This window comes from Salvelinus sp. IW2-2015, linkage group LG26 (assembly GCF_002910315.2).
Source record: "Salvelinus sp. IW2-2015 linkage group LG26, ASM291031v2, whole genome shotgun sequence".
Lineage (NCBI taxonomy): Eukaryota > Metazoa > Chordata > Actinopteri > Salmoniformes > Salmonidae > Salvelinus > Salvelinus sp. IW2-2015.
The window spans coordinates 14,442,404-14,469,508 of NC_036866.1; the positions used below are offsets into that span (position 1 = coordinate 14,442,404).

Genomic DNA, 27,105 nt, shown 5'->3' on the forward strand with positions numbered 1-27,105 from the left:
CTGTCAAGCCGAGGAGCACGCTAGGGAAAAAATATCTTTTTATCTGGGACTATGTGAAATGAGAGCTAATTCTTTGGCGTGACCGACAACTTCCGGTTCTCTATATCGTGCGACTTGGAGCTGCGATTGTCTTCTGTTGTACGGCCATTATTATCTCCGTCTCGAAGTTTGTTTGATACATGTGACCAGATCATCGTAATGTATGTTTTTTCAATATAGTTTAATCAGTATTTGAATTTTTTCGGGAGTTTGCGGTGTTCCGTTGTTTTTTATTATTCGTTTGAGAAATCCGTGCCACTCGACCAGTACCTGTGCAAATGGAGTGGAAAGGAACCATTCTGAACGCAACCAACGAATCATCTTGACAAAGGACACTTTGATCAACATTCTGATGAAAGATCAGCCATAGTAAGACCCAATTTACAGATGTTATATCATATCTGTTGTGCATGTGAACTGGCCGTGGGCGCCCAGCCGAATCTTGCCTGGTACTAGTCGCGCTACATTTTGTTTCGTTATAAAACATTTAATAAATCAGAAATATTGTTTGGATTCACCAGATGTTGGGCTTTCAATATCTGTACGCTGGTTGTTTTTCTGAATAGTTTTAAGATGAGTAATTCGTTAATACTGTCTCTGTATGTGCTGGCTGGGTCAGCACTATTTCAGATTGCAGCTGAATGTAGACTGTGATTTATACCTGAAAAATGCACATTTTTCAAAAAAAAAAACTATGCTATACCTAAATATGTTATCAGACTGTAATCTTATGAAGTTGTTTCTTGGTTTGGGCTATATATTTTTTATTAGATGATTAGTGATAGCTACTGACGCGGAAAAACTGTTGGAGAGTAAAAAAATCGTGTCCTTGCTAACGTAGTTAGCTAATAGAGATAACAATTGTGTCTTCCCTGTAAAACATTTTAAAAATCTGAAATGGTGGCTTTATTCACAAGACCTGTATCTTTCATCTGGTGTCTTGGACCTGTTGATATTAATGATATTTAGATGCACAAGTTACTTGTGACGGTATGCTAGCTATGCTACTCAGTGGGGGTGGTGGGGGTGCTCCGGATCAGGGTTGGTGACTCGTGAGAAGTTTAAGAAGGAAAGAAATTCCACAATTCATTTTCAACTAGAACACCTGTTAATTGAAATGCATTCCAGCTTCCTCATGAAGCTGGTTGAGAGAATGCCAAGAGTATGCAAAGCTGTCATCAAGGCAAAAGGTTGCTAATTTGAAGAATTTCAAATATAAAATATATTTTGATTTGTTTAACAGTTTTTTGGTTACTTCATGATTCCATATGTGTAATTTCATAGTTTTGATGTCTTCACTATTATTCTACAATGTAGAAAATAGTCAAAATAAAGAAAAACTCTGGAATGAGTATGATGACTTCTGAACCGTAAAAGCCTTGTTTTCATTCATGTTAACATTAGAAGCCTCCTCCCTAAGTGTGTTTTATTCACTGCTTTAGCACACTCTTCCAACCCGGATGTCCTAGCCGTGTCTGAATCCTGGCTGAGGAAGTCCACCAAAAACCCTGAAAATCCATCCCTAAATATAACATTTTCCAACAAGATAGATTGCCAAAGGAGGCGGTGTTGCAATCTACTGCAGAGATAGCCTGCAGAGTTCTGTCATACTATCCAGGTCTGTACCCAAACAATTTGAACTTATACTTTTAAAAATCCATCTTTCCAGAAACAATCTCTCATAGCCCGTTTCTCCCCAGAACTGACTGCCCTTGGACCAGCACAAAAAACATCCTGTGGCGTTCTGCATTAGCATCGAACAGCCCCGTGATATGCAACTTTTCAGGGAAGTTAGGAACAAATATACACAGGCAGTTAGGAAAGCTAAGGCTAGTTTTTCAAGCAGAAATTTGCATCCTGTAGCACAAACTCCAAAAAGTTCCGGGACACTGAAAAATCCATGGAGAATAAGAGCACCTCTTCCCAGCTGCCCACTGGAATAGGCTAGGAAACACTGTCATCACTGATAAATCCACTATAATTGAGTATTTCAATAAGCATTTTTCTACGGCTGGCCATGCTTTCCACCTGGCTAACCCTACCCCGATCAACAGCCCTCCACCCCTCACAGCAAACTTGCACAAACCTCCACTTCTCCTACACCCAAATCCAGATAGCTGATGTTCTGAAAGAGCTGGACCCCTACAAATCAGCAGGCTAGACAATCTGGACCCTCTCTTTCTAAAATGATTCGATCATGCACACCCTATTACTAGCCTGTTTAACCTCTCTTTCGTATCGTCTGAGATTCCCATAGATTGGAAAGCTGCCGCGGTCATCCCCCTCTTCAAAGGGGGAGACACTCTAGACCCAAACTGCTACAGACCTAATATATTTCTACGCTGCCTTTCTAAGGTCTTCGAAAGCCAAGTTAACAAACAGATCACAGACCATTCGAATCCCACCGTACCTTCTCCGCTATGCAATCTGGTTTCAGAGCTGGTCATGGATGCACCTCAGGCACGCTCAAGGTCCTAAACGATATCATAACCGCCATCGATAAAAGACAATACTGTGCAGCCGTATTCATCAACCTGGCTAAGGCTTTCAACTCTGTCAATCACAACATTCTTATGGCAGACTCAACAGCCTTGGTTCCTCAAATTATTGCCTCGCCTGGTTCAACTACTACTTCTCTGATAGAGTTCAAATCGGAGGGCGTGTTGTCCGGACCTCTGGCAGACTCTATGGGGGTGCCAGAGGGTTCAATTTTCAGGCCGACTCTCTTCTCTGTATACATCAATGATGTCGCTCTTGCTGCTGGTGATTCTTTGATCAACCTCTACGCAGACGACACCATTCTTTATACCTCTGGCCATTCTTTGGACACTGTGTTAACCAACCTCCAGACGAGCTTCAATGCCATACAACTCTCCTTCCGTGGCCTCCAAACTGCTCTTAAATGCAAGTAAAACTAAATGCATGCTCTTCAACCGATCGCTGCACGCACCCTGCGCGCCCATCCAGCATCACTACTCTGGACGGTTCTCACTTGAATATGTGGACAATACAAATACCTGTAACGGCTTTCATATTCGTCCTCCTCCTCGGACGAGGAGAGGCGAGACGGATCGGACCAATACGCAGAGTGGTTATGTTCATAATGATTTAATATAACGAAAAATGAACACTGAATTACAAAACAAATAACGAAGTGCAGAAAACCTATACAGTACCGTGTGGTGAAAACACAAACACCCACAAAACACACGTAAACCAGTCTGCCTAAGTATGATTCTCAATCAGGGACAACGATTGACAGCTGCCTCTGATTGAGAATCATACCAGGCCGAACACAAAAATCCCAACATAGAAAATCAACCATAGACAAACCCACCCAACTCACGCCCTGACCAACTAAAATAAATACAAGACAAAGGAAACAGGTAGGAACGTGACAATACCTAGATGTCTGGTTAGACTGTTAACTCTCCTTCCAGACTCACATTAAACATCTCAATCCTAAATTAAATCTAGAATCAGCTTCCTATTTCGCAACAAAGCATCCTTCACTCATGCTGCCAAACATACCACGTAAAACTGACCATTCTACCGATCCTCGACTTCGGCGATGTCATTTACAAAATAGCCTCAACACTCTATCAACAAATTGGATGCAGTCTATCACAGTGCCATCCGTTTTGTCACCAAAGCCCCATATACTACCCACCACTGCGACCTGTACGCTCTAGGTTAAGCCCCGTCTTATCTCACTCACTGGTCACCATAGTAGCACCCACCCGTAGCACGCGCTCCAGCAGGTATATCTCACTGGTCACCCCCAAAGCCAATTATTCCTTTGGCCGCCTCTCCTTCCAGTTCTCTGCTCAGCACACAAGTTTGTAGCTCCTTAAAACTTAAGCAGATTGGAAAACATCTCCATTATGTTTCTCCAGATTTAATGGCACATTTAACACTCTGTTATTGACACCCAGAGGAAGGCCAATGAGGTGTGTTTCGGGTCATAGGGGGCACGACCATATATAGGCAGAGCGTTGAAGCTGGCATACACATCTTGCTTTTTTCTTCTTGGTCATGGAAAGTGCTGTCAAATGACTTCTGTATCACTCAGAGACAAAATTGAAACGGTTTTAGAAACTAGAGATTGTTTTCTTTCCAATGGTATTATTTATATGCATATAGTAAGAGCAATAATTGAATAAGAGGCAGTTTAATCTGTAGAGCAAATTATGCTAATGGCAAAATAGCACCCCCTGTATTCTCAAGAAGTTAATGCATTTGAGCCAATCAGTTGTGTTGTGACATGGTAGGGGTGGTATACAGAAGACAGCCCTATTTGGTTAAAGACCAAGACCATATTATGGCAGGAACAGCTCAAATAAGCAAAGAGAAACGACAGTCAATGTGGAACATTTCGAGAACTTTCTTCAATAAGTTTCTTCAAGTGCAGTTGCAAAAACCATCAAACGCTATGATAAAACTGGCTCTCATGAGGACCGCCACAGGAAAGAAAGACCCAGAGTTACCTCTGTTGCAGAGGAAAGGTTCATTAGAGTTAACTGCTCCTCAGATTGCAGCCCAAATAAATGCTTCAGATCAAGTAACAGACACATCTCAACATCAACTGTTCAGAGGAGACTTTGTGAATCAGGCCTTCATGATTGAATTGCTGCAAATAAACCACTATTAAAGGACACCAATAAGAAGAAGAGACTTGCTTGGGCCAAGAAACACGAGCAATGGACATTAGACCGGTGGAAATCTGTCCTTTGGTCTGATGAGTCCAAATTTGAGATTTTTGGTTCCAACCTCTGTGTCTTTGTGAGACTCAGATTAGGTGAAAGGATGATCTCTGCATGTATGGTTCCCACCGTTAAGCATGGAGGAGGAGGTGTGATGGTGTAGGGGTGCTTTGCTGGTGACACTGTCAGTGATTTATTTATAATTCAAGGTACACTTAACCAGCATAGCTCCCACAGCATTCTGCATCGATACACCATCCCATCTGGTTTACGCTTAGTGGGACTATCATTGGTTTTTCAACAGGACAATGACCCAAAACACACTTCCAGGTTGTGTAAGGGCTATTAGACCAAGGAGAGTGATAGAGTGCTGCATCAGATGACCTGGCCACCACAATCACCCAACCTCAACCCAATTGAGATGGTTTGGAATGAGTTGAACCGCAGAGTGAAGGAAAAGAAGCCAACAAATGCTCAGCATATGTAGGAACTCCTTCAAGACTGTTGGAAAAGCATTCCTCATGAAGCTTGTTGAGAAAATGCCAAGAGTGTGCAAAGCTTTCATCAAGGCAAAGGGTTGCTACTTTGAAGAATCTCAAATCTAAAATACACTGCTCAAAAAAATAAAGGGAACACTTAAACAACACAATGTAACTCCAAGTCAATCACACTTCTATGAAATCAAACTGTCCACTTAGGAAGCAACACTGATTGACAATANATTGGTCCGATCCGTCTCGCCTCTCCTCGTCCGAGGAGGAGGACGAATATGAAAGCCGTTACAGGTATTTGTAGTTGTCCACATATTCTAAGTGAGAACCGTCCAGAGTAGTGATGCTGGATGGGCGCGCAGGTGCGTGCAGCGATCGGTTGAAGAGCATGCATTTAGTTTTACTTGCATTTAAGAGCAGTTGGAGGCCACGGAAGGAGAGTTGTATGGCATTGAAGCTCGTCTGGAGGTTGGTTAACACAGTGTCCAAAGAATGGCCAGAGGTATAAAGAATGGTGTCGTCTGCGTAGAGGTTGATCAAAGAATCACCAGCAGCAAGAGCGACATCATTGATGTATACAGAGAAGAGAGTCGGCCTGAAAATTGAACCCTCTGGCACCCCCATAGAGTCTGCCAGAGGTCCGGACAACACGCCCTCCGATTTGAACTCTATCAGAGAAGTAGTAGGTGAACCAGGCGAGGCAATAATTTGAGGAACCAAGGCTGTTGAGTCTGCCAATAAGAATGTTGTGATTGACAGAGTTGAAAGCCTTAGCCAGGTTGATGAATACGGCTGCACAGTATTGTCTTTTATCGATGGCGGTTATGATATCGTTTAGGACCTTGAGCGTGCCTGAGGTGCATCCATGACCAGCTCTGAAACCAGATTGCATAGCGGAGAAGGTACGGTGGGATTCGAAATGGTCTGTGATCTGTTTGTTAACTTGGCTTTCGAAGACCTTAGAAAGGCAGCGTAGAATATATATAGGTCTGTAGCAGTTTGGGTCTAGAGTGTCTCCCCCTTTGAAGAGGGGGATGACCGCGGCAGCTTTCCAATCTATGGGAATCTCAGACGATACGAAAGAGAGGTTAAACAGGCTAGTAATAGGGGTTGCAGCAATTTCGGCAGATCATTTTAGAAAGAGAGGGTCCAGATTGTCTAGCCCTGCTGATTTGTAGGGGTCCAGCTCTTTCAGAACATCAGCTATCTGGATTTGGGTGTAGGAGAAGTGGGGGAGGTTTGTGCAAGTTTGCTGTGAGGGGTGGAGGGCTGTTGATCGGGGTAGGGTTAGCCAGGTGGAAAGCATGGCCAGCCGTAGAAAAATGCTTATTGAAATACTCAATTATAGTGGATTTATCAGTGATGACAGTGTTTCCTAGCCTAARTCCAGTGGGCAGCTGGGAAGAGGTGCTCTTATTCTCCATGGATTTTTCAGTGTCCCGGAACTTTTTGGAGTTTGTGCTACAGGATGCAAATTTCTGCTTGAAAAAGCTAGCCTTAGCTTTCCTAACTGCCTGTGTATATTTGTTCCTAACTTCCCTGAAAAGTTGCATATCACGGGGGCTGTTCGATGCTAATGCAGAACGCCACAGGATGTTTTTGTGCTGGTCAAGGGCAGTCAGKTCTGGGGAGAACCAAGGGCTATGAGAGACTTGTTTCTGGAAAGATGGATTTTTAAAAGTATAAGTTCAAATTGTTTGGGTACAGACCTGGATAGTATGACAGAACTCTGCAGGCTATCTCTGCAGTAGATTGCAACACCGCCTCCTTTGGCAAWTCTATCTTGTTGGAAAATGTTATATTTAGGGATGGAAATTTCAGGGTTTTTGGTGGACTTCCTCAGCCAGGATTCAGACACGGCTAGGACATCCGGGTTGGCAGAGTGTGCTAAAGCAGTGAATAAAACACACTTAGGGAGGAGGCTTCTAATGTTAACATGAATGAAAACAAGGCTTTTACGGTTACAGAAGTCATCATACTCATTCCAGAGTTTTTCTTTATTTTGACTATTTTCTACATTGTAGAATAATCATGCACATTTGTGGCCTGCTGGAGGTCATTTTGCAGGGCTCTGGCAGTGCACCTCCTTGCACAAAGGCGGAGGTAGCGGTCCTGCTGCTGGGTTGTTGCCCTCCTACGGCCTCCTCCACGTCTCCTGATGTACTGGCCTGTCTCCTGGTAGCGCCTCCATGCTCTGGACACTACGCTGACAGACACAGCAAACCTTTTTGCCACAGCTCGCATTGATGTGCCATCCTGGATGAACTGCACTACCTGAGCCACTTGTGTGGGTTGTAGACTCCGTCTCATGCTACCACTAGAGTGAGAGCACCGCCAGCATTCAAAAGTGACCAAAACATCAGCCAGGAAGCMWWRGGAATGAGAAGTTGTCTGTGGTCACCACCTGCAGAATCACTCCTTTTTTGGGGGTGTCTTGCTAATTGCCTATAATTTCCACCTTTTGTCTATTCCATTTGCACAACAGCATGTGAAATKTATTGTCAATCAGTGTTGCTTCCTAAGTGGACAGTTTGATTTCATAGAAGTGTGATTGACTTGGAGTTACATTGTGTTGTTTAAGTGTTCCCTTTATTTTTTTGAGCAGTGTATATTTTCATTTGTTTAACACTTTTTGATTACTACATGTTTCCATGTAGTTTTGATTTCTTCRCTATTATTCTACAATGTAGAAAAAAGTAAAATAAAGAAAAACCCTTGAATGAGTAGGTGTGTCCAAACTTTTGACTGGTACTGTATGCAACATCCCAAACTCCCATAACTTAATTGAATGTTCTGGAAACCTTTAAAGAACTCAGAAAGGCTGTTCTGTCAACATTCCTGTAAAATCAAAGGAAGGTTTTGTGCACCCTGATACAAACACTATCTGAATGTCAGCACAACTGGACAGTTTTTGTGTTTTGGCAACCTATCTCTTGTCATATCCCTACAATGTTCCTACAACTTAAAGAAACATTCTGAGAACCTTTAAATTGGAACTGACAGCATTTTAGCAACATGAAATCTTATGTGAAGGCCGAATTACAGAGGAGGAGTTTCTTGATGCAATTAAAGCCTTTAAGTCCGGGAAAACTCCAGGGCTGGATGGCATACGGCCCAAACCTTTTTTGATATACTTAGAGGATCATTATTAGCACGTTTTAACCACTCCTATATAAACGGTAGATTTTTGGACACGCAACAAGTAGGTCTGATTTTATTATTACTGAAACAGGATTCAAGTGGTATATATAAAGATCCAGTACATTTAAAAAATGGAGGCCTTTTAGACTTCAGTGTTGAGATGCAAAAATTCTAGCTAAATGCTTGGCGCATAAAATTAAAAAGGTTTTGTCGGATATTATTCATCCTAATCAGACAGTTTTTTTTTTACATGGACGATACATTGGAGATAAAATAAGATAAGTACTGGAAACAATAGAATACTATGAAATATCAGGGAAACCAGGCCTGGTTTTCATAGCTGGCTTTGAAAAGGCTTTTGATAAAGTACGACTGGAGTTTATATATAAATGCCTGGAATATTTCAATTTTGGAGAATCTCTTATAAAATGGGTTAAAGTTATGTAACCCTAGGTGTAAAATAGTAAATAATGGCTACATCTCAGAACGTTTTCAACTGTCAAGAGGAGTAAAATAAGGTTGTCCAGTATTTATTATTGCCATCAAAATGTTAGCTGTTAAAATTAGATCCAACAATTATATTAAGGGATTAGAAATCCATGGCTTAAAACAAAGGTGTCATTATACGCTGATGATTCATGTTTTCTTTTATAACCACAATTAGAATCCCTCCACAGCCTCATAGAGGATATAGATACTTGTTCTAACCTCTCTGGATTAAAACCAAATTAGTGTTCTATATTACGTATTGGATCACAAAAAAATGGAACTTTTATATTACCATGTAGTTTACCAATAAAATGGTCTGACGGGGATGTGGACATACTTGGTATAGAGATCCACAAAGAAAGAAATTCTCACTCCAATACATATTAATAGAAAGTTACCAAAAATAGATAAGATCTTGCTACCATGGAAAGGAAAATACCTGTCTATTTGTGGAAAAATCACCCAGATTAACTCTTTAAACATATCACAGTTCACCTAATTGGTTATGGTTTTGCCTACCCCTCGTGACCTGCTTTTTAAATTATATGAACAAAAAATAATCAATTTTATTTGGAATGGCAAGCCAGACAAAATTAAAAGGGCATATTTATATAACGAATGTGAATTCGGAGGGCAGAAATTATTAAATATTAAACCATTAGACCTCTCACTAAAGGCATCAGTCATACAAAAGTTATACTTAAATCTGAAATGGTTCTCTAGTAAATTAGTAAGAATGTCTCACCCCATGTCCAAGAATGGCGTTTTTCCATTTATTCAGATTACAACTGCTCACTTTCGGTTATTTGAAAACGAAATCATCTCCAAAATATTGTTATTTTTAAACAAAGTTGGTTGCAATTCCAGTTTAATCCACCTTAAAAGACAGAACAAATAATGCAACAACTATTGTGGATAAACTCAAATATACTAATTGATATTTTATTTTTATTTTTTTTATAACATTTAAAAAAAGGTATACTCTTTGTAAATGGTATAATGAATAGGACTGGTGGAGTTGTCACACATGCAGCTAACACAGACATATGAAAATGTCTGCTCTACCCACAATTACAACCAGCTAATTGCAACATTACCACAAAAATGAAAGAGACAAGTGAAAGGGGGAAAAAGTAAGGAACTTGTCTGTCGGCCCTGCATTACAGACCAAAAATTGTCACAAAAATTGTGAAAAATTAAAAAATATACCAGTTTCTTAAGGACCAAAACATTTACAGTTGTGCCATATAAATTGCAAAATAGTTGGGAAGAGATTTTGATGTACCCATTCCATGGCACATGGTTTATTAATTTGACAGGCAAAACAATGCCGGATTCAAAACATAGAATTTTTCAATATAAATTATACAAAATTCTTGCAACCAATAGAATGTTATATATATATATGGGGGATACAATCTTCCCAGCTCTGCAGATTTGGCTTATTTTGGTACTGTCCATTTGTAGCTTGTTTTTGGTCACAGGTCCAGGAATGGCTGAAGAATTCCAACATTTACCTAGAACTAACGCTGCAGATAGCAATACTGGGGGATTTGAAAAGTCATAGACAATTGATCAATAATATAATAATTATTTTAGTAAAAATCTGTAGGAGCTATGAGAATAGAAAGGTTCAGTACTTTTGTGAAGCATCACAGAAGATTTGAAAAATATATGGCAAAAAGAATTCCAAAATGGATGGTGTTAAGAGATAGTTGGGAGGGGTTGAATGGAGCTGAAGGGTGGGACTAATAACAACAAGATATCAAATGTAAAACATACGGGGTCTGTAAAATGTATATAGGTTCAGAAATGTTGTGAAATAGCACAGTTACAAATAGAAATCAAACTGGATGGACATCAGAAATAGAGGAAGGCCAGGACTAAAAACAAACAAAATATAACTATTGTAAAATAGATTGTGTCTGTATGTAAAATGTGTATAGTATGTATAAACGGAAGGTAGAAGCCTAAGTGTTATTGTTTATTAGTTTACTCCAATTAGGGGAGGGGTGGTAGGGTTTGTTGGGAATAATAAGGGTATATTCTAAAAAAAAGTGTGTATGTATGTACATATGTATGTGGTTGAAAACAAGTTTTAATGACTCCAACCTAAATGTATGTAAACTTCTGATATATATATATATACAGTTGAAATCAGAAGTTTATATACACTTAGGTTGGAGTCATTAAGTGGTGATCGTAAATTCACCCAACTTATTATGGGAAGATTGTGGAAGGCTTCCCGAAACATTTGACCCAAGTTAAACAATTTAAAGGCAATGCTACCAAATACTAATTGAGTGTATGTTAACTTCTGACCCACTGGGAAAGTGATGAAAGAAATAAATCTGATATAAATCATTCTCTCTACTATTATTCCAACATTTCACATTTTAAAAATAAAGAGGTGATCGTAACTGACCTAAAACAGGGAATTTTTACTAGGATTAAATGTCAGGAATTGTGAAAAACTGTGTTGAATGTATTTGGCTAAGATGTATGTAAACTTCTGACTTCAACTGTATATAGGTATGCGTATGTATGCATGTATATGGATATATAAATATATGGGGGATTGGAAATGATGCAGACAATTACATTGATGGAAGCAACAATCTATCGGCAACATTAAAGCTGATCCAGCCCTTAATAAAACCCAACATAAAATCTTATACAAATCTGTTCATATACACCCTAAAGAAGAATATTACACTTTTTTAAACATTTTCTGACAAGCGAGTACTTAGATATGTTAATTTTCACATTTTCACATTTTTTTGAATGTTTGGAAATTACAGAGACCTCTGTGAAAATTATATAGTAATATAGAGTGGGAAATCGGGCATGCTTTTGGACAATTAATAGGACACTGTAGTATATAAAACCTAATAAAAATATCTGTCTTGTTCAGGACCAAAGTCTACGCAGACCGGTGCACCATAGCCAACCAGAGCTACAGTAGGCCTTTATGCAAACAAGCCATTTGCCACATAGGCCTGTCATCATTCACTTTGAACTGGACTGTGTGTTTACAGGCATGACTTTAGATCACTAGAACACATTCGGCCAAAAGCCACCTGAATGGATTTCTCCAAATATGTTAATACCACAGGAGTCCTCTTACATTTGTGAACTTTACAGTAATCAAACAACTATGAATGTTGTCCTCTTAGGTCTCTCTTTATGTTGTGTCGTGTTGTCCAAAATATCGAGTCATTGAAACTGAAACAGTGCATGCCGAATGGAGGCAGCAAACAATGTACCAGGCCAGCTGTGATTTACAACCTGATAGTAATATTTATTGGACTACCAACAAATGTATTGGTGAATTATATTAATCATGCATTGAACTGCATCCATCTATTCTGTCAACAAAGCCTTAGTGTACATCATCAAATGTTGAGTCAAACATGATTTATTTTTAAAACATAAAGTTGGTTTTGTAGCATAAACTGGGAATTTTACATTTTTGACTGACATTATAATTGTCTGTACTGTAAACGTTATCAGTTCCACTTTAAATAACAGATTAAATATGTACTAGGAACATTCTTGCATCATCAGTTGAATGTTTTTTGGACCCTAAAAGAAAGATTGCAGAATCATCCGCACAACTGGACAGTTTTTGTGTTTTGTGTACAGTACTGTGCAAAAAGTTTTAGGCAGGTGTGAMATTTTTTGGTAAAATAAGAATGCTTTCAAAACTAGACATGTTAATAAATTATATTTATCAATTAACTAAATGCAAAGTGAGTGAACAGAAGAAAAATCTAAATCAAATCCATATTTGGTGTGACTACCCTTTGCCTTCAACACAGCATCAATTATTCTAGGTACACTTGTATTTGTATTTATTATGGATCCCCATTAGTTGCCGAAGCAGTAGCTACTCTTCCTGGGGTCCAGCAAAATTAAGGCCGTTTATACAATTTAAAAAACATTACAATACAATCACAGATTTCACAACACACTGTGTGACTTCAGGCCCCTACTCCACCACTACCACATATCTACAGTACTAAATCCATATGTATGTATAGTGCATATGTTATCGTGTGTGTGTGCGTGCGTGCGCGTGCGTGTGTGTGTGCGTGTGTGTGCGTGTGTCTGTGCCGCTTCACAGTCCCCGCTGTTCCATAAGGTGTTTTTTAATCTGTTTTTTTTTAAATCTTATTTTATTGCTTGCGTCAGTTACTTGATGTGGAATAGAGTTCCATGTAGTCATGGCTCTATGTAGTACTGTGTGCCTCTCATAGTCTGTTCTGGACTTGGGGACTGTGAAGTGACCTCTTGTGCCATGTCTTGTGGGGTATGCATGGGTGTCCGAGCTGTGTGCCAGGAGTTTAAACAGACAGCTCGGTGCATTCAACCTCAATCTCTCTCATAAATAAAAGTAGTGATGAAGTCAATCTCTCCTCCATTTTCAGCCAGGAGAGATTGACATGCATATTATTAATATTAGCTCTCTGTGTACGTCCAAGGGCCAGCCATGCTGCCCTGTTCTGAGCCAATTGCAATTTTCCTAAGTCCTTTTTTGTGGCACCTGACCACACGACTGAACAGTAGTCAAGGTGCGACAAAACAAGGGCTTGTAGGACTTGCCTTGTTGATAGTGTTGTTAAGAAGGCAGAGCATCGCTTTATTATAGACAGACTTCTCCCCATCTTAGCTACTACTGCATCAATATGTTTTGACCATGACAATTTACAATCTAGGGTTACTCCAAGCAGTTTAGTCATCTCAACTTGTTCAATTTCCACATTATTTATTACAATATTTAGTTGAGGTTTAGGGTTTAGGGTTTAGCGAGTGTTTTGTTCCAAATACAGTGATTTTAGTTTTAGAAATATTTAGGTCTAACTTATTCCTTGCCACCCAGTCTGAAACTAACTGCAGCTCTTTGTTGAGTTTTGCAGTCATTTCAGTCACTGTAGTAGCTGATGTGTATAGTGTTGAGTCATCCCCATACATAGACACTCTGGCTTTACTCAAAGTCAGGGGCATGTTGTTAGTGAAAACTGAAAAAGCAAGGGGCCTAAACAGCTACCCTGGGGAATTCCAGATTCTAACGGGATTATATTTAAGAGGCTTCCATTAAAGAACACCCTCTGTGTTCTGTTAGACAAGTAACTCTTTATCCACATTATAGCAGGGGGGGGGGGTGTAAAGCCATAACATATACTGTATGTTTTTCCAGCAGCAGACTATGATCGATAATGTCAAAAGCTGCATTGAAGTCTAACAAGACAGCCCCCACAATAATGTTATCATCAATTTCTCTCAGCCAATCATTTGTGTAAGTGCTGTGCTTTTTGAGTGTTCTTCCCTATAAGCATGAAGAAATTCTGTTGTAAATTGGTTTACTGTGAAATAGCATTGTATCTGGTCAAACACAATTTGATAACTGGCTGATTGGTCGGCTATTTGAGCCAGTAAAGGGGGCTTTACTATTCTTGGGTAGCGGAATGACTTTAGCTTCCCTCCAGGCCTGAGGGCACACACTCTCTTGTAGGCTTAAATTGAAGATGTGGCAAATAGGAGTGGCAATATTGTCTGCTATTATCCACAGTAATTTTCCATCCTGATTGTCAGACCCCGGGGGCTTGTCATTGTTGATAGACAATAATATTTTTTCCCACCTCTTCCACACTGACTCGGAATTCAAAAGTACAATTCTTGTCTTTCATAATTTGGTCCGATATACTTGGATGTCATCRTTTGTTGCTGGTATGTCATCCCTAAGTTTGCTTATCTTGCCAATGAAGAAGTCATTCAAGTAGTTTGCAAAATCAGTGGGCTTTGTGATAAATGAGCCATCTGATTCAATGAATGAAGGAGCCGAGTTGGCTATCTTTGTTTCATAGTGTAGTTTATTTTTATTTAGTTTAGTCACATGATTTCTTAATTTGCAGTACGTTTGCCAATTAGTTGGGCTGCCAGACTTAATTGCCATACCTTTTGCCTCATCCCTCTCAACCATACAATTTTTCAATTCCTCATCAATCCAAGGGGATTTAACAGTTTTTACAGTCATTTTCTTAATGGGTGCGTGCTTATTAGTAACTGGAATAAGTAGTTTCATAAATGCGTCAAGTGCAGCATCTAGTTGCTCCTCATCACACACCACAGACCAGCAAATATTATTTACATCATCAACATATGAATCACTACAAAACTTATTGTATGAACTCTTATACACTATTTTAGGCCCAGCCTTTGGAACTTTGGTTTTCCTAGATATGGCTATTATATTGTGATCACTACATCCTATCGATTTGGATACTGCTTTAAAGCAAATATCTGCGGCATTAGTAAAGATGTGATCAATACTGTTGTTTGTAACTACCCTGGTAGGTTGACCAGAGTAGTTACACTTGCACAAAGTCAAGGATTTTGTAGGCATATAGTCAGGTGTATGATTAAACAATTATACCAAACAGGTGCTAATATTCATCAATCCAATATGTAGGTTGAAACACAATCATTAACTGAAACAGAAACAGCTGTGTAGGAGGAATAAACTGGGTGAGGAACAGCCAAACTCAGCTAACAAGGTGAGGTTGGTGAAGACAGGTTACTGTCAAAAGTCATACACCATGGCAAGAATGAGCACAGCAACAAGACCCAAGGTAGTTATACTGCATCAGCAAGATCTATCCTAGACAGAAATTTCAAGGCACAGGGGTTTCCATATTTGCTGTCCAAGCTCTTTTGAAGAAGCAAAGAAACGGGCAATGTTGAGGACCGTAGACGCAGTGGTCGGCCAAGGAAACTTACTGCAGCAGATGAAAGACACATCATGCTTACTTCTCTTCACAATCGGAAGATGTCCAGCAGTGCCATCAGCTCAGAATTGGCAGAAAACAGTGGGACACTGGTACACCCATCAACTGTCCGGGGAAGTCTGGTCAGAAGTGGCCTTCATGGAAGACCTGCGGCCAAAAAGACATACCTTCCATGTGGAAACAAGGCCAAGCGACTCAACTATGCATGAAAATACAGAGTCAACACCTGAAATATTTGGCTGTAGCAGAAGGCAGTTTGTTTGCCAAAGGGCTGGAGAGCGGTACACAAATGAGTGTCTGCAGACAACAGTGAAGCATGGTGGAGGTTCCTTGCAAGTTTGGGGCTGAATTTCTGCAAATGGAGTTGGGGATTTGGTCAGAACTAATGGTCTCCTCAATGCTGAGAAATACAGGCAGATACTTATCCATCATGCAATACCATCAGGGAGGCATCTGATTGGCCCCAAATTTGTTCTGCAGCATGACATCGACCCCAAACACAGCGAAAGTCATTAAGAACTATCTTCAGTGTAAAGAAGAACAAGGAGTCCTGGAAGGGATGGTATGACCCCCACAGAGCCCCTGACCTCAACATCATCGAGTCTGTCTGGGATTACATGAAGAGAGAGAAGCACCTGAGGCTGCCTAAATCCACAGAAGAACTGTGGTTAGTTCTCCAAGATGTTTGGGCCAACCTACATGCTGAGTTCCTTCAAACTGTGTGCAAGTGTACCTTGAAGAATTGATGCTGTTTTGAAGGCAAAGGGTGTTCACACCAAATATTGATTTGATGTACATTTTTCTTCTGTTCAGTCACTTTGCATTTTGTTAATTGATATTAACATGTCTATTTTTGAAAGCATTCTTACTTGACAGCATTTTTTCACGCCTGCTTAAAACTTTTGCACAGTATTGTATGTCGTTTGTGATTTCCCCACAATCCAATGAAAAATTCTGGAAAACCTTTAAAGATTAAATGGGTTCTAGGAAAGTTTTTTCAGCATCAGACAAATGTTTTATTCAAATATTCTATAATTATCAGGACAACTGGAYACTTTTGTGTTATGAGAACATTTGCCAGACCTAACAAACGTTCTGGGAACTTTCACTGAACCAATTTTGGCTTGCTGGAAGTAGACCGGATTCACTGAACTATATCCTGACCCTAAAGACTCATCATGCAATTAGCCTTTTTGACTTGACGGGTAGGCTATATTACAGAGCAGCCGCCACTCTGCTGTGAACTAGACTAAGTTGTATCATACTAGCTAGTTATGCAGCTTGAATAAGAGAGAGTTAATGTGCCTGTCAGACTGCACTGTGTGTCCCATCTCCTCAGACTATCTCATGTACCAGTTGGAGCCCAATTCTACTTGACGTTTTTATGTGGGTGTCGCGCTATTTGTTTTTAAGAGCCCAATAGAGACAGACAAGTTGAAAATCCCCTGCTGATGGGAAAAACAAAGCGTAAAGATGCAACTCAGAAACATGAGAGGGGAGCGGAAGTAATAATCAGAGGAGTTTTTATGTGTGTTCAATTAGAAATGTTTTGAAAGCTGGGGAGATGAGAGCGATGGATCTGGGATCTCACTGGCTGCCTGTGTAAGCTCCGTGAAGGAAGCAATTTCAGCTGCAAATTGGTTTCTCCCCCTACACCACCACCAACCCAGCCCCACACAGACATCACAAACACACACGCACACACACAGAGAGAGAAACGCACGCACGCACACACACACACACTCATGCCAYAGGCACGTGTTCCTCCTCCTCACGTCTTCTCTGGGTGACTCTGCAAAAACACTGGCCACCCATCCTCACCGCAAGAGATCTGTGTGTGTGTGTGACATAATTTGTGTTTACAATTCAGCTTGGGGGCATACACACAACACAAACACACACGAGTAAAAACATCTACAGTGAACTCACTGACACACATACTGATGCTTGAGCGTCTCTTCCCTTGTCAGTGCAAAATTACCATCTGTGAATTCAATTAAAGACTAACCTCCAGATAGGCAGGCTGAAACAGTGTATAAATACATGTCTGTCCTGCTTCCAGCTGCCCCAAACTCTTTTCTGCTATGCCAGCGACTGCTCTAATACCAACCAATTAGGGGGGAGAATTATATTACTGTAGGGCACTATCAGGAGTAGTCATTGGACCATTTGGCTATTACTTTGTATAATGTATTGATTATGCTGATTCTACAGAGGAACAGTGTCTGCTCAGTCTCATCTCTCGTCTTCTGTCTCGCCTCCTCAGGGAAGAAGAACTCGATCCTAATGCACAAGGTTCAGCATGACCTCAATTCGGGCGTCTTGAACAACCGGGAGAACGAGATGATCCAGGAGATTGTGAAATATGACCGTGAGATGGTGCAGCAGGTGGACCTGCATAGGCCCCGTGTCATGTCCATGTCCAACCCACCCACACATGGCGGCATCTTCGCCCCCCTTGGCCCTCCCCAGAGCTCAGCCATTGCCACCCTCCAGCAGGCTGTGGCCATGAGCTTCTGTCCCCCCATGGTAGGCCCTCTGGCAGGGGGTGAGGGCCTGCAGTCCCCCCGGATGGTGCGGAGGTTCAAGGTGATGCAGAGTGTAGCCAGCCCAGTGCCAGCCTCCTCTACCCCCCAGACCCAGCAGACCATGCATCCCCAGCTGCACGCCAGTGGTGCATTCGTCACGGCCCTCTCCAGCCCCCCCATCCAGAGCCCCTTAGTGGCTGGGGGACGGACATTCCAGTACGGGCCCTCTTCTGGCTCCCAGGTCTCCCTGGTCCAGCAAGTTGTGCCCAGCCCCACACACAGGCCCAACACCCATAACAGCACCCGGTCTCTGCACATTGGCAGTCTGGGTCAGAATGCCAGGGCACTGTCCGCCTCTCAGCCCTCCCTGCCCCAGGGAGGGGCTCAGCCCGTGGCTCCCTGCCCATCACAGTCCACCCGTGTCTCCTCCACCTCCATCGGGCCCCCTCAGACCCCCTCGGGCCATGCAGGGGTCAGGAGCGCTATGACTCATAGGATGGTGCTTCCCCACCAGATGTCTGCGGGGGCGTTCCCTCTAGCCTCCCTCCCGGGGACTGTTACATCGCTGGGGATGGGCATGGGGATGGGCATGGGAGTGGGCATGCTGGACTCAGGATTACCCAAGAGGGATTCTATAGCCAGCCTCCCTGAGACAGACCGTGCCAGATCGAGGCTCTCTTCCAATTTGTGACCTTTATTAGATTCCTGCAGAGCCAGTGCTTTTTGGTTGTGGGAACTCCAAAGGTTTCTTCCTTCTACCCTATAATTCTCCCTGCGGGGCTAAATCTGACTTAAAGAATGTATGCTGTGTGACTGGTGATGACAGGGAGAGACAGACAGGAGCTGATGGAAAATGTATGACTAACAATATGAAGTCTGTATACAGAGTTATTGTCAAAGGTGGGATGTTTCTACTCCATCCACAGACAGATACCGACCGTACGTAATGGTAGCACCTTCTTCCCACATCTCCTTTATTTGCTGTGTTTACTGTAACCATATTCAACATACATAACATCTGTCACCCACTATCTATATACTCCCAACAATACAAACTGGCTGGGACAAAAAGAAAATCTGGGACCTGCTTCAGATGACAACGATGACATCCACACTTTGCAGAAGTGTTCTGGGATTTCCTTTTTTGTCTATGGACCGGCTTTAGCACAAGTTCTACTCATGCCACTGTAATATTGTTTCAGAAAACAAGAAAATGCTAAATATTTGTTTTTTCTTCACACCACATCTTAAATGAATGCATTCAAAGGCTATACAGGGAATTGTTTGACATTTGYATTTTTTTCCAGACCATAGTTGGGCTTCTACAAACACAATATGGCCTGGGATTAGTAATATATCACTGAAGAAAAGAAAACTATGATTGTAACATTTGAAGCCATGTCCTTCGTCCATAAGTGTGTGTATGGGTATAAGTATGACTATGAGTTTCTTCATAAGGAATTAATATAAAATATAACTCATCCCCCCTCTCTCAAATGGTCTTTGCAGAAGATGGTGTAGGTATGTTTAATTTTTTTACTATGGAATCTACCGTATCATACATGACATTCCATTCTGGCTTTGCCTTTTCAAAACACTACAGCTTGGCATCAAGTGATACAGTTTCAATGAGGTCATCCGTCCCCATAGGATGATGCATATGCATGTTGATATGGGTTATGAGTCACACGAATATCAACATACTGTAAATCAACATACTGTATTTCAATAAACCCTGATGGAATTTCATATCAGGTTATTTGCATAGTTAAGTTTAGAATAGGCAGTTCATAGTTTTGCTTTCTTTGAAAGATATCCAAGATAATAGTCTGGCTGAAGTTCTGAATGCACTTTGCAGCGTAATTGACAATGCTAATATCCAGACAGAGCATGTCCAGACAGAGACTGATGCCTCGTGGTTCGATTGCATAAATAATTCCATTTAATGAATACATTAAACTTTTTATTGATACATGTCATCTCATCTGTATTGTCCATCCATTATAAGACTTTTTTTTAGATTAATAGAAATTCTAAACAAATCAATTTTTTTCCCCCTTTCCACTCAAAGTCATACAGTAATATAACATCTCATTAAGGTAGACTGGGTGTTCAATGTGCATAATGCTTCTGTATTGCTCCCAGCTAAATGCTCCCATTCTATTCTAATCTGTAGCAAGGGCAGTGCAGACATTTTGGAGGGTGATGTGTTTCTTACCGCAAGTGTTGTCACTAAATGTGTTTATCGGCCTGAGCGGCCTCCGCTGATTCGTGTCCAAAAGCATTAGAGGAAGAGGCTTCCCAAGCCCCAATATCCAATTTATCTGCATCTCAATCACCCCGCCCCCTCCCCCCGCCATTACTATGTAATGAGAGAGAAGATTGGACCCCCCCAGGCCCCATTTTATTTTTGACTGTTATTATGTTCCTTCAATTGTGTATCGTCATGAGTTTTACTGTATCATTCACCTTGAGGGTGGTGAAAGAAGGTGGTACAAGGTTCTGGGTTTGGAAATAATTGCTGGAAATGATGCCCAGTGAAACTTTTTKGGGAACTTTCATGTGCTTTAAGGGGAAGTACAGTGCCTTCAGAAAGTATTCATACCCCTTGACTTATTCAACATTTTGTTGTGTTACAGCCTGAATTCAAAATGGATTAAATGGATTGATTTTCTCAGCCATTTACACTCAATACCCCATAATGGCAAAGTTAATCATTTACGTAAGTATTCACACCCCTGAGTCAAAGTCAATACTTTGTAGAAGCCCTTTGGCGGCAATTACAGCTGTCTTTCTAGGTAAGTCTCTATAAGCTWTCCACAACTGGATTGTGCAACATTTGCCCATTTATTATTTTCAAAATTCWTYRAGCTCTGTCAAATTGGTTGTTGATCATTGCTAGACAACCATTTTCAGGTCTTGCCATAGATTTTCAAGTAGATTGACGTCAAAACTGTAATTTGGTCTCTCAGGAACATTCCCTGTCTTCTTAGTAAGCCCTGTCTTCTTACGGTGTAGATTTGGCCTTGTGTTTTAGGTTATTGTCCTGTTGAAAGGTGAATTCCTCTCAAAGTGTCTGGTGGAAAGCAGACTGAACCAGGTTTTCCTCTAGGATTTTGCCTGTGCTTAGTTCCGTTTCTTTTTTATCCTGAAAAACTCCCCAGTCCTTAACGATTACAAGCATACCCATAACATGATGCAGCCACCGCTATGTTTGAAAATATGGAGAGTGGTACTCAGTAATGTGCTGCATTGGATTTGCCCCAAACATAACACTCATGACAACAAGTTCATTACTTTGCCACATTTTTTGCAGTATTACTTGAGTGCCTTGTTGCTAACAGGATACATGTTTTGGAAAATGTGTATTCAATACAGGATGAATGTGTATTTAGTATTGTGGAGTAACTACAATGTTGCTGATCAATCCTCAGTTTTCTCCTATCACAGCCGTTAAACTCTGTAACTGTTTTAAAATTACCATTGGCCTCATGGTGAAATCCCTGAGCAGTTTCCTTCTTTTCCAGCATCAGGATTAGTAAGGATGCCTGTATCTTTGTAGTGACTGGGTGTATTGATACACCATCCAAAGTGTAATTAATAACTTCACCATGCACAAACGGATATTCAGTGTCAGCTTTTTTTTTTACCCATCTACCAATAGGTGCCCTTTTTTACGAGGCAAAACTAATTTCACTTTGACATTATGGGGTTATGTGTGTAGGCCAGTGAGACTTTTAAAAAATCTAATTCATTTTAAATTCAGGCTGTAAAAYAACAAAATGTGAAAAAAGTCAAGGGGTGTGAATACTTTCTGAAGGCACTGTAGATGGTTTTAATGGCTGAATTCTGGTCAGACTATTTGAATAGCAATAAATGAGGAAGTTTTACAAAAAAATCTATAAATACAATACCATAAAATGTTGTGGAATTTTGAACTGCCGATTAATGTTTGTTTTGGGAAGCCTTTCTTAAAGGTACATGGCAGATCCGTTCTGAATCCCCTGAAGCCCCTATATACATTTTTTTCAGGGTCTCATTTCTCAAATAACACTTATCCTCTCCAATAGCTAATATTGCTGTCATGTGTTTAGCCTTTTTCCAACATCTTTCTTGGGATGTTTGTTGTAACTTGTAACTTGAATAAATATATGAAGCAATAACAAGTGAAATAAGAAAGAGTTATTGATATTTTGGTTTACATTTCCAGGGAGAAACTTTTAATTAACTTTAAGCCTTCAGGCTTACAGTAGATTAACTGTACATATGGGTCATATTTTATAACAATTAGTATATTTTTTGTTCTATTCAGAGGAACTGAAATGATTAAACTTGTGCCACTGTGTTATTCAACTCTATACACAGCAGCAACTCTATCAAGAATTTGACAGATGTGCATATTTGCTTATTTATTTTTGAAAGCATCAATTATTTGTCCAGTGCAATACAACAATTCTAACATGAAATATATGTAAATACTATCTTCAGGGCATTGTTGTCTCTCAGCTTTGCAAATTTTCCTGAACACTTCTCCTGAAGTATCCTCAAACCAATTACCAAGTTAGCCCTTGACTCCTGACTCTGGTGTAGACATTTTCTCACTGTCAGACTTCAGAGAAAGTTTAAAAAGGTCACCCCTATGCTAAGTTAAGCGTCTATGTTCTCCAAGTAGTTTATTACCCCCTGTCCGAATTCAGTGTATTTTACAGGAACTGTGACGGTTTGAAAAATGTGGTAACTTATGGAGATGCTRATGTACCGTGTATTCAGAAACTATTCAGACCCCTTGACTTTTTCCATATTTTGTTAGATTACAGCCTTATTCTAAAATGGATGAAATTATATTTTTTCTCATCAATCTATACACAATACCCCATTATGACAAAAGCGAAACACAGGTTTTTAGAAATGTTTGCAAATGTATTAATAAAAAACAGAAATACCTTATTTACATAATTATTCAGGCCCTTTGCTATTATATTTGAAATTGAGCTCAGGTACATCCTGTTTCCATTGATAAACTTTGAGATGTTTCTACAAATTGTATGGCATCCACCTGTGGTAAATTAAATTGATTGGACATGATTTGGAAAGGCACACACCTGTCTATATAAGGTCCCACAGTTGACAGTGCTTGTCAGAGTAAAAACAAAGCCATGAAGTCAAAGGAAATGTCCGTAGAGCTCCGAAACAGGATTGTGTCAAGGCACAGATCTGGGGAAGGGTACCAAATAATTTTGCTTTGAAGTTCCCCAAGAACACAGCGTTYTCCATCATTCTTAAAGGGAAGAAGTTTGGAACCACCAAGCCTCTTCCTAGAGCTGGCCACCCAGCCAAACGGAGCAATTGGGGGAGAAGGGCCTTGATCAGGGAGGTGACCAAGAACCCCATGGTCACTCTGACAGAGCTCTAGAGTTCCTCTGTGGAGATGGGAGAACCTTCTCTGCAGCACTCCATCAATCAGGCCTTTATGGTAGAGTGGCCAGACAGAAGCCACTCCTCAGTAAAAGGCACATGACAGCCCTCTTGGAGTTTGCCAAAAGGCACCTAAAGGACTCTCAGAGCATGAGAAACAAGATTCTCTCGTCTGATGAAACCAAGATTGAAGTCTTTGTCCTGAATTCCAAGTGTCACATCTGGAGGAAACCTGGAACCATCCCTACGGTGAAGCATGGTGGTGGCTGCAGCATCATGTTTTTCAGCGGCAGGGACTGGGAGACTAGTCAGGATTGAGGGAAAGATGAACAGAGCAAAGTACAGAGACATCCTTGATGAACACCTGCTCCAGAGCTCTCAGGACCTCAGACTGGGGCGAAGGTTCACCGTCCAACAGGACAACAACCCTAAGCACACAGCCGAGACAACACAGGAGTGGCTTCGGAAACAAGTCTCTGAATGTCCTTGAGTGGCCCAGCCAGAGCCCGGACTTGAACCCGAGCGAACATCTCTGGAGAGACCTGGAAATAGCTGTGCAGCGACGCTCCCCATCCAATCTGACAGAGCTTGAGAGGATCTGCAGAGAAGAATGGGAGAAACTCCCAAAATACTGGTGTGSCAAGCTTGTAGTGTCATACTCAAGAAGACTCGAGGCTGTAATCGCTGCCAAAAGTGCTTCAACAAAGTACTGAGTAAACGGTCTGATGGATGTAAATGTCATATWTTWTTTTTTTATATATATAAAGTTGATAAAAATTTAACTGTTTTTGCTTTTTCATTATGGGGCATTGTGTGGAGATTGATGAGGGGAAACATTAAATCCGTTTTAGAATAAGACTAACAAAATTTGGAAAAGTTAAGGGGTCTGAATACTTTCCCAATGCACAGTATTACTGGCAGTTTTTTCTATGTTGCTGAGTAAGTAATTGTGGAGAATGAGCATGTAAAGCTGGGAGATAAATCAGGCAGAACGTGGATTAGAGAAGGATGACACAGAGATTTAATGCTCACAAATGAAATATTCAAATAGTGGCTTTTGAAAAGTGGGCCAATCATGGTGGAGAGAGTGTTTGGAGCGAGTGTTGCATGAGTTGACATTTTCAGGCTTTGTAATCTACCTCACACACTCAATTCTAGAGGAGATATTAATTCACAATTAGACAGACATCCTGACTGGGGCCAGAACTACTACAAACACAGTAGGGCTTAATTCAAATTTGAGATACAAACTTGAATTTTAAAATAAATCCCATTGACATTTCTGCGTGGTGGGTGCCAGACCTGGGTTGAAATATATGCTTATTTAAGTGTTTTTTGTTGTCTGTGTGTTTTAGTATTTGAAAATAATTTGGCTGAATTAACTATTTCTATTTGAAGTATTTGAAGGTATTATCAAATAATTTAATATAAATACAATTTGAAACTATTTTCAAACACTTGTTTCCAAATACCCATAGGACCAAGCAGACCTGGGTTCAAATGCATGTATTTGAATACTTCTATTTGAAATTACACTTGTCTGTGTATTTGAGAAATKTAAAATACATGCCAATATTTTCCAAGTGTCACGATCGTTATATGGTGGAAGAGAGGAGGACCAAAGCGCAGCGTGGTTTGAATACATCTTCTATTTTTAATGAAGACGAAAACGAAGAACACTTTACAAACTACAAAAAACAACGAACAAACGTGACGCTATAATCCAAAATAGTGCTAACACTACACATAGACATAGACAATAACCCACGAACTACCCAATGGATATGGCTGCCTAAATATGGTTCCCAATCAGAGACAACGATAGACAGCTGTCTCTAATTGAGAACCAATCTAGGCAGCCATAGACATACATACACCTAGACTAGACACTGCCCCATAAACATACAAAAACCCCTAGACAATACAAAACACATACATCCCCCATGTCACACCCTGACCTAACTAAAATAATAAAGAAAACAAAGATAACTAAGGCCAGGGCGTGACACCAAGTGTATTTCCAAATACATTTCCAAATACTCTCTTTGAAATTACATCTAAATATTTACTTTGAAATGTATGTGAAAGAAATTGAAATACCTGCCTGTGGAATAATCCCTCCACCTGTCACGCCCTGACCTTAGGGATCCTTTTTATGTCTCTATTTTGGTTTGGTCAGGGCGTGAGTTGGGGTGGGCATTCTATGTTTTGTGTTCTATGTTTTGTATTTCTTTGTTGTTTGGCCGTGTGGTTCTCAATTAGAGGCAGCTGCCTATCGTTGTCTCTTATTGAGAACCATACTTAGGTAGCCTTTTCCCACCTGTGTTTTGTSGGTAGTTGTTTTCTGTTTTGTGTGTCTGCACCAGACAGAACTGTTTCGTTTGTGCCGCTTTGTTATTTTTTGTTCTAGTGTTCAGCTTTATTAAAAATCATGAACACGAACCACGCTGCACCTTGGTCCTCTTCTTCAAACAGCCGTTACACCATCAAATACATGATCAGTTATTCATTTCAGTTGAACTTTGTGTTCAAGTGATGCCATATTACACAAATATTTGAGACATTTATTTGGACAGAATCCGGTTTTCTTGGTTTATTACCGATATTCTAAACTCTAAGCAACAAGATAGATGGTATTCATGAATGTTATTCTAAAAGCGCTGTATGTTTAAGTAGCAAGTTGGAAATAATCTCTCTTTTCTGATCCGTTCACATGTTCAGCCAAAAATTTGTGTGTAATGTCATTTCTTATAATCATAACCTGCATATCTTACTCTCATCCAGTAGTTCTCCCTGGAAAATACTCTGTATAGAACAAACAGTTTACTTTTCTGTTTGGTGCTGTCCATTATGACATCTCTATTGGTGAACACTGGTGACTGATGTGATTACATGAATGGCAACATGTACAGTATGCTGCTTTTTTACTGTTCTTTTCTATGCTGAACACATTTAACCTGTCCCTTTTAGCTGTGTCACAGACTATTGATTCCATTTGAGTGAGTGTTTGAGTGTATAATGAGAGAGATTGGGGGGAGGAGACTCCAGACAAATTATGCTTTGAGCACAAAGTGGCAGCATTAGCTGTTACTGCCAAACCTTGGCCCTAAACTACAGCACTCAATTACCTTAACAGCTGATGGCCTCTTTTAAAAGCTTTTTGGAAACCCAGGCTTGCCATGAAACAAATAGGCTACTTACAGCTAGTCAGGGGCTATTACAGACTATGACAGCAACAATAAAGGTACAAATGCTCATGAGAATAAGGTCCTAGTTATTTTATAGAACAGGAAATGTGTCATATTTCTTTAAAAAGGCATCCCCCATAACGTGTACTGTATATACCTAGTGCCTAGCTTACCTAGTTCCCATATACTGTACATTTAGACTATTTTCTCTGTGTGTGGCTGTAAAATGGAAGCTCTGCAAATACAAATCAACCCAGTTGTGATTTATATCTGATTGCACTACATGTAATGAGGAAAGTTAATAAATACCATTTAAATTACAA

The 27,105-nt window shown here is 40.4% G+C and overlaps 1 pseudogene; it reads left to right on the forward strand.

Moving 5' to 3' along the window:
* LOC111952709 (potassium/sodium hyperpolarization-activated cyclic nucleotide-gated channel 2-like) overlaps window positions 1-22,279 on the forward strand; it is a 148,139-nt pseudogene extending 125,860 nt beyond the window's left edge.
* The last annotated feature ends 4,826 nt before the right edge of the window (window positions 22,280-27,105 follow it).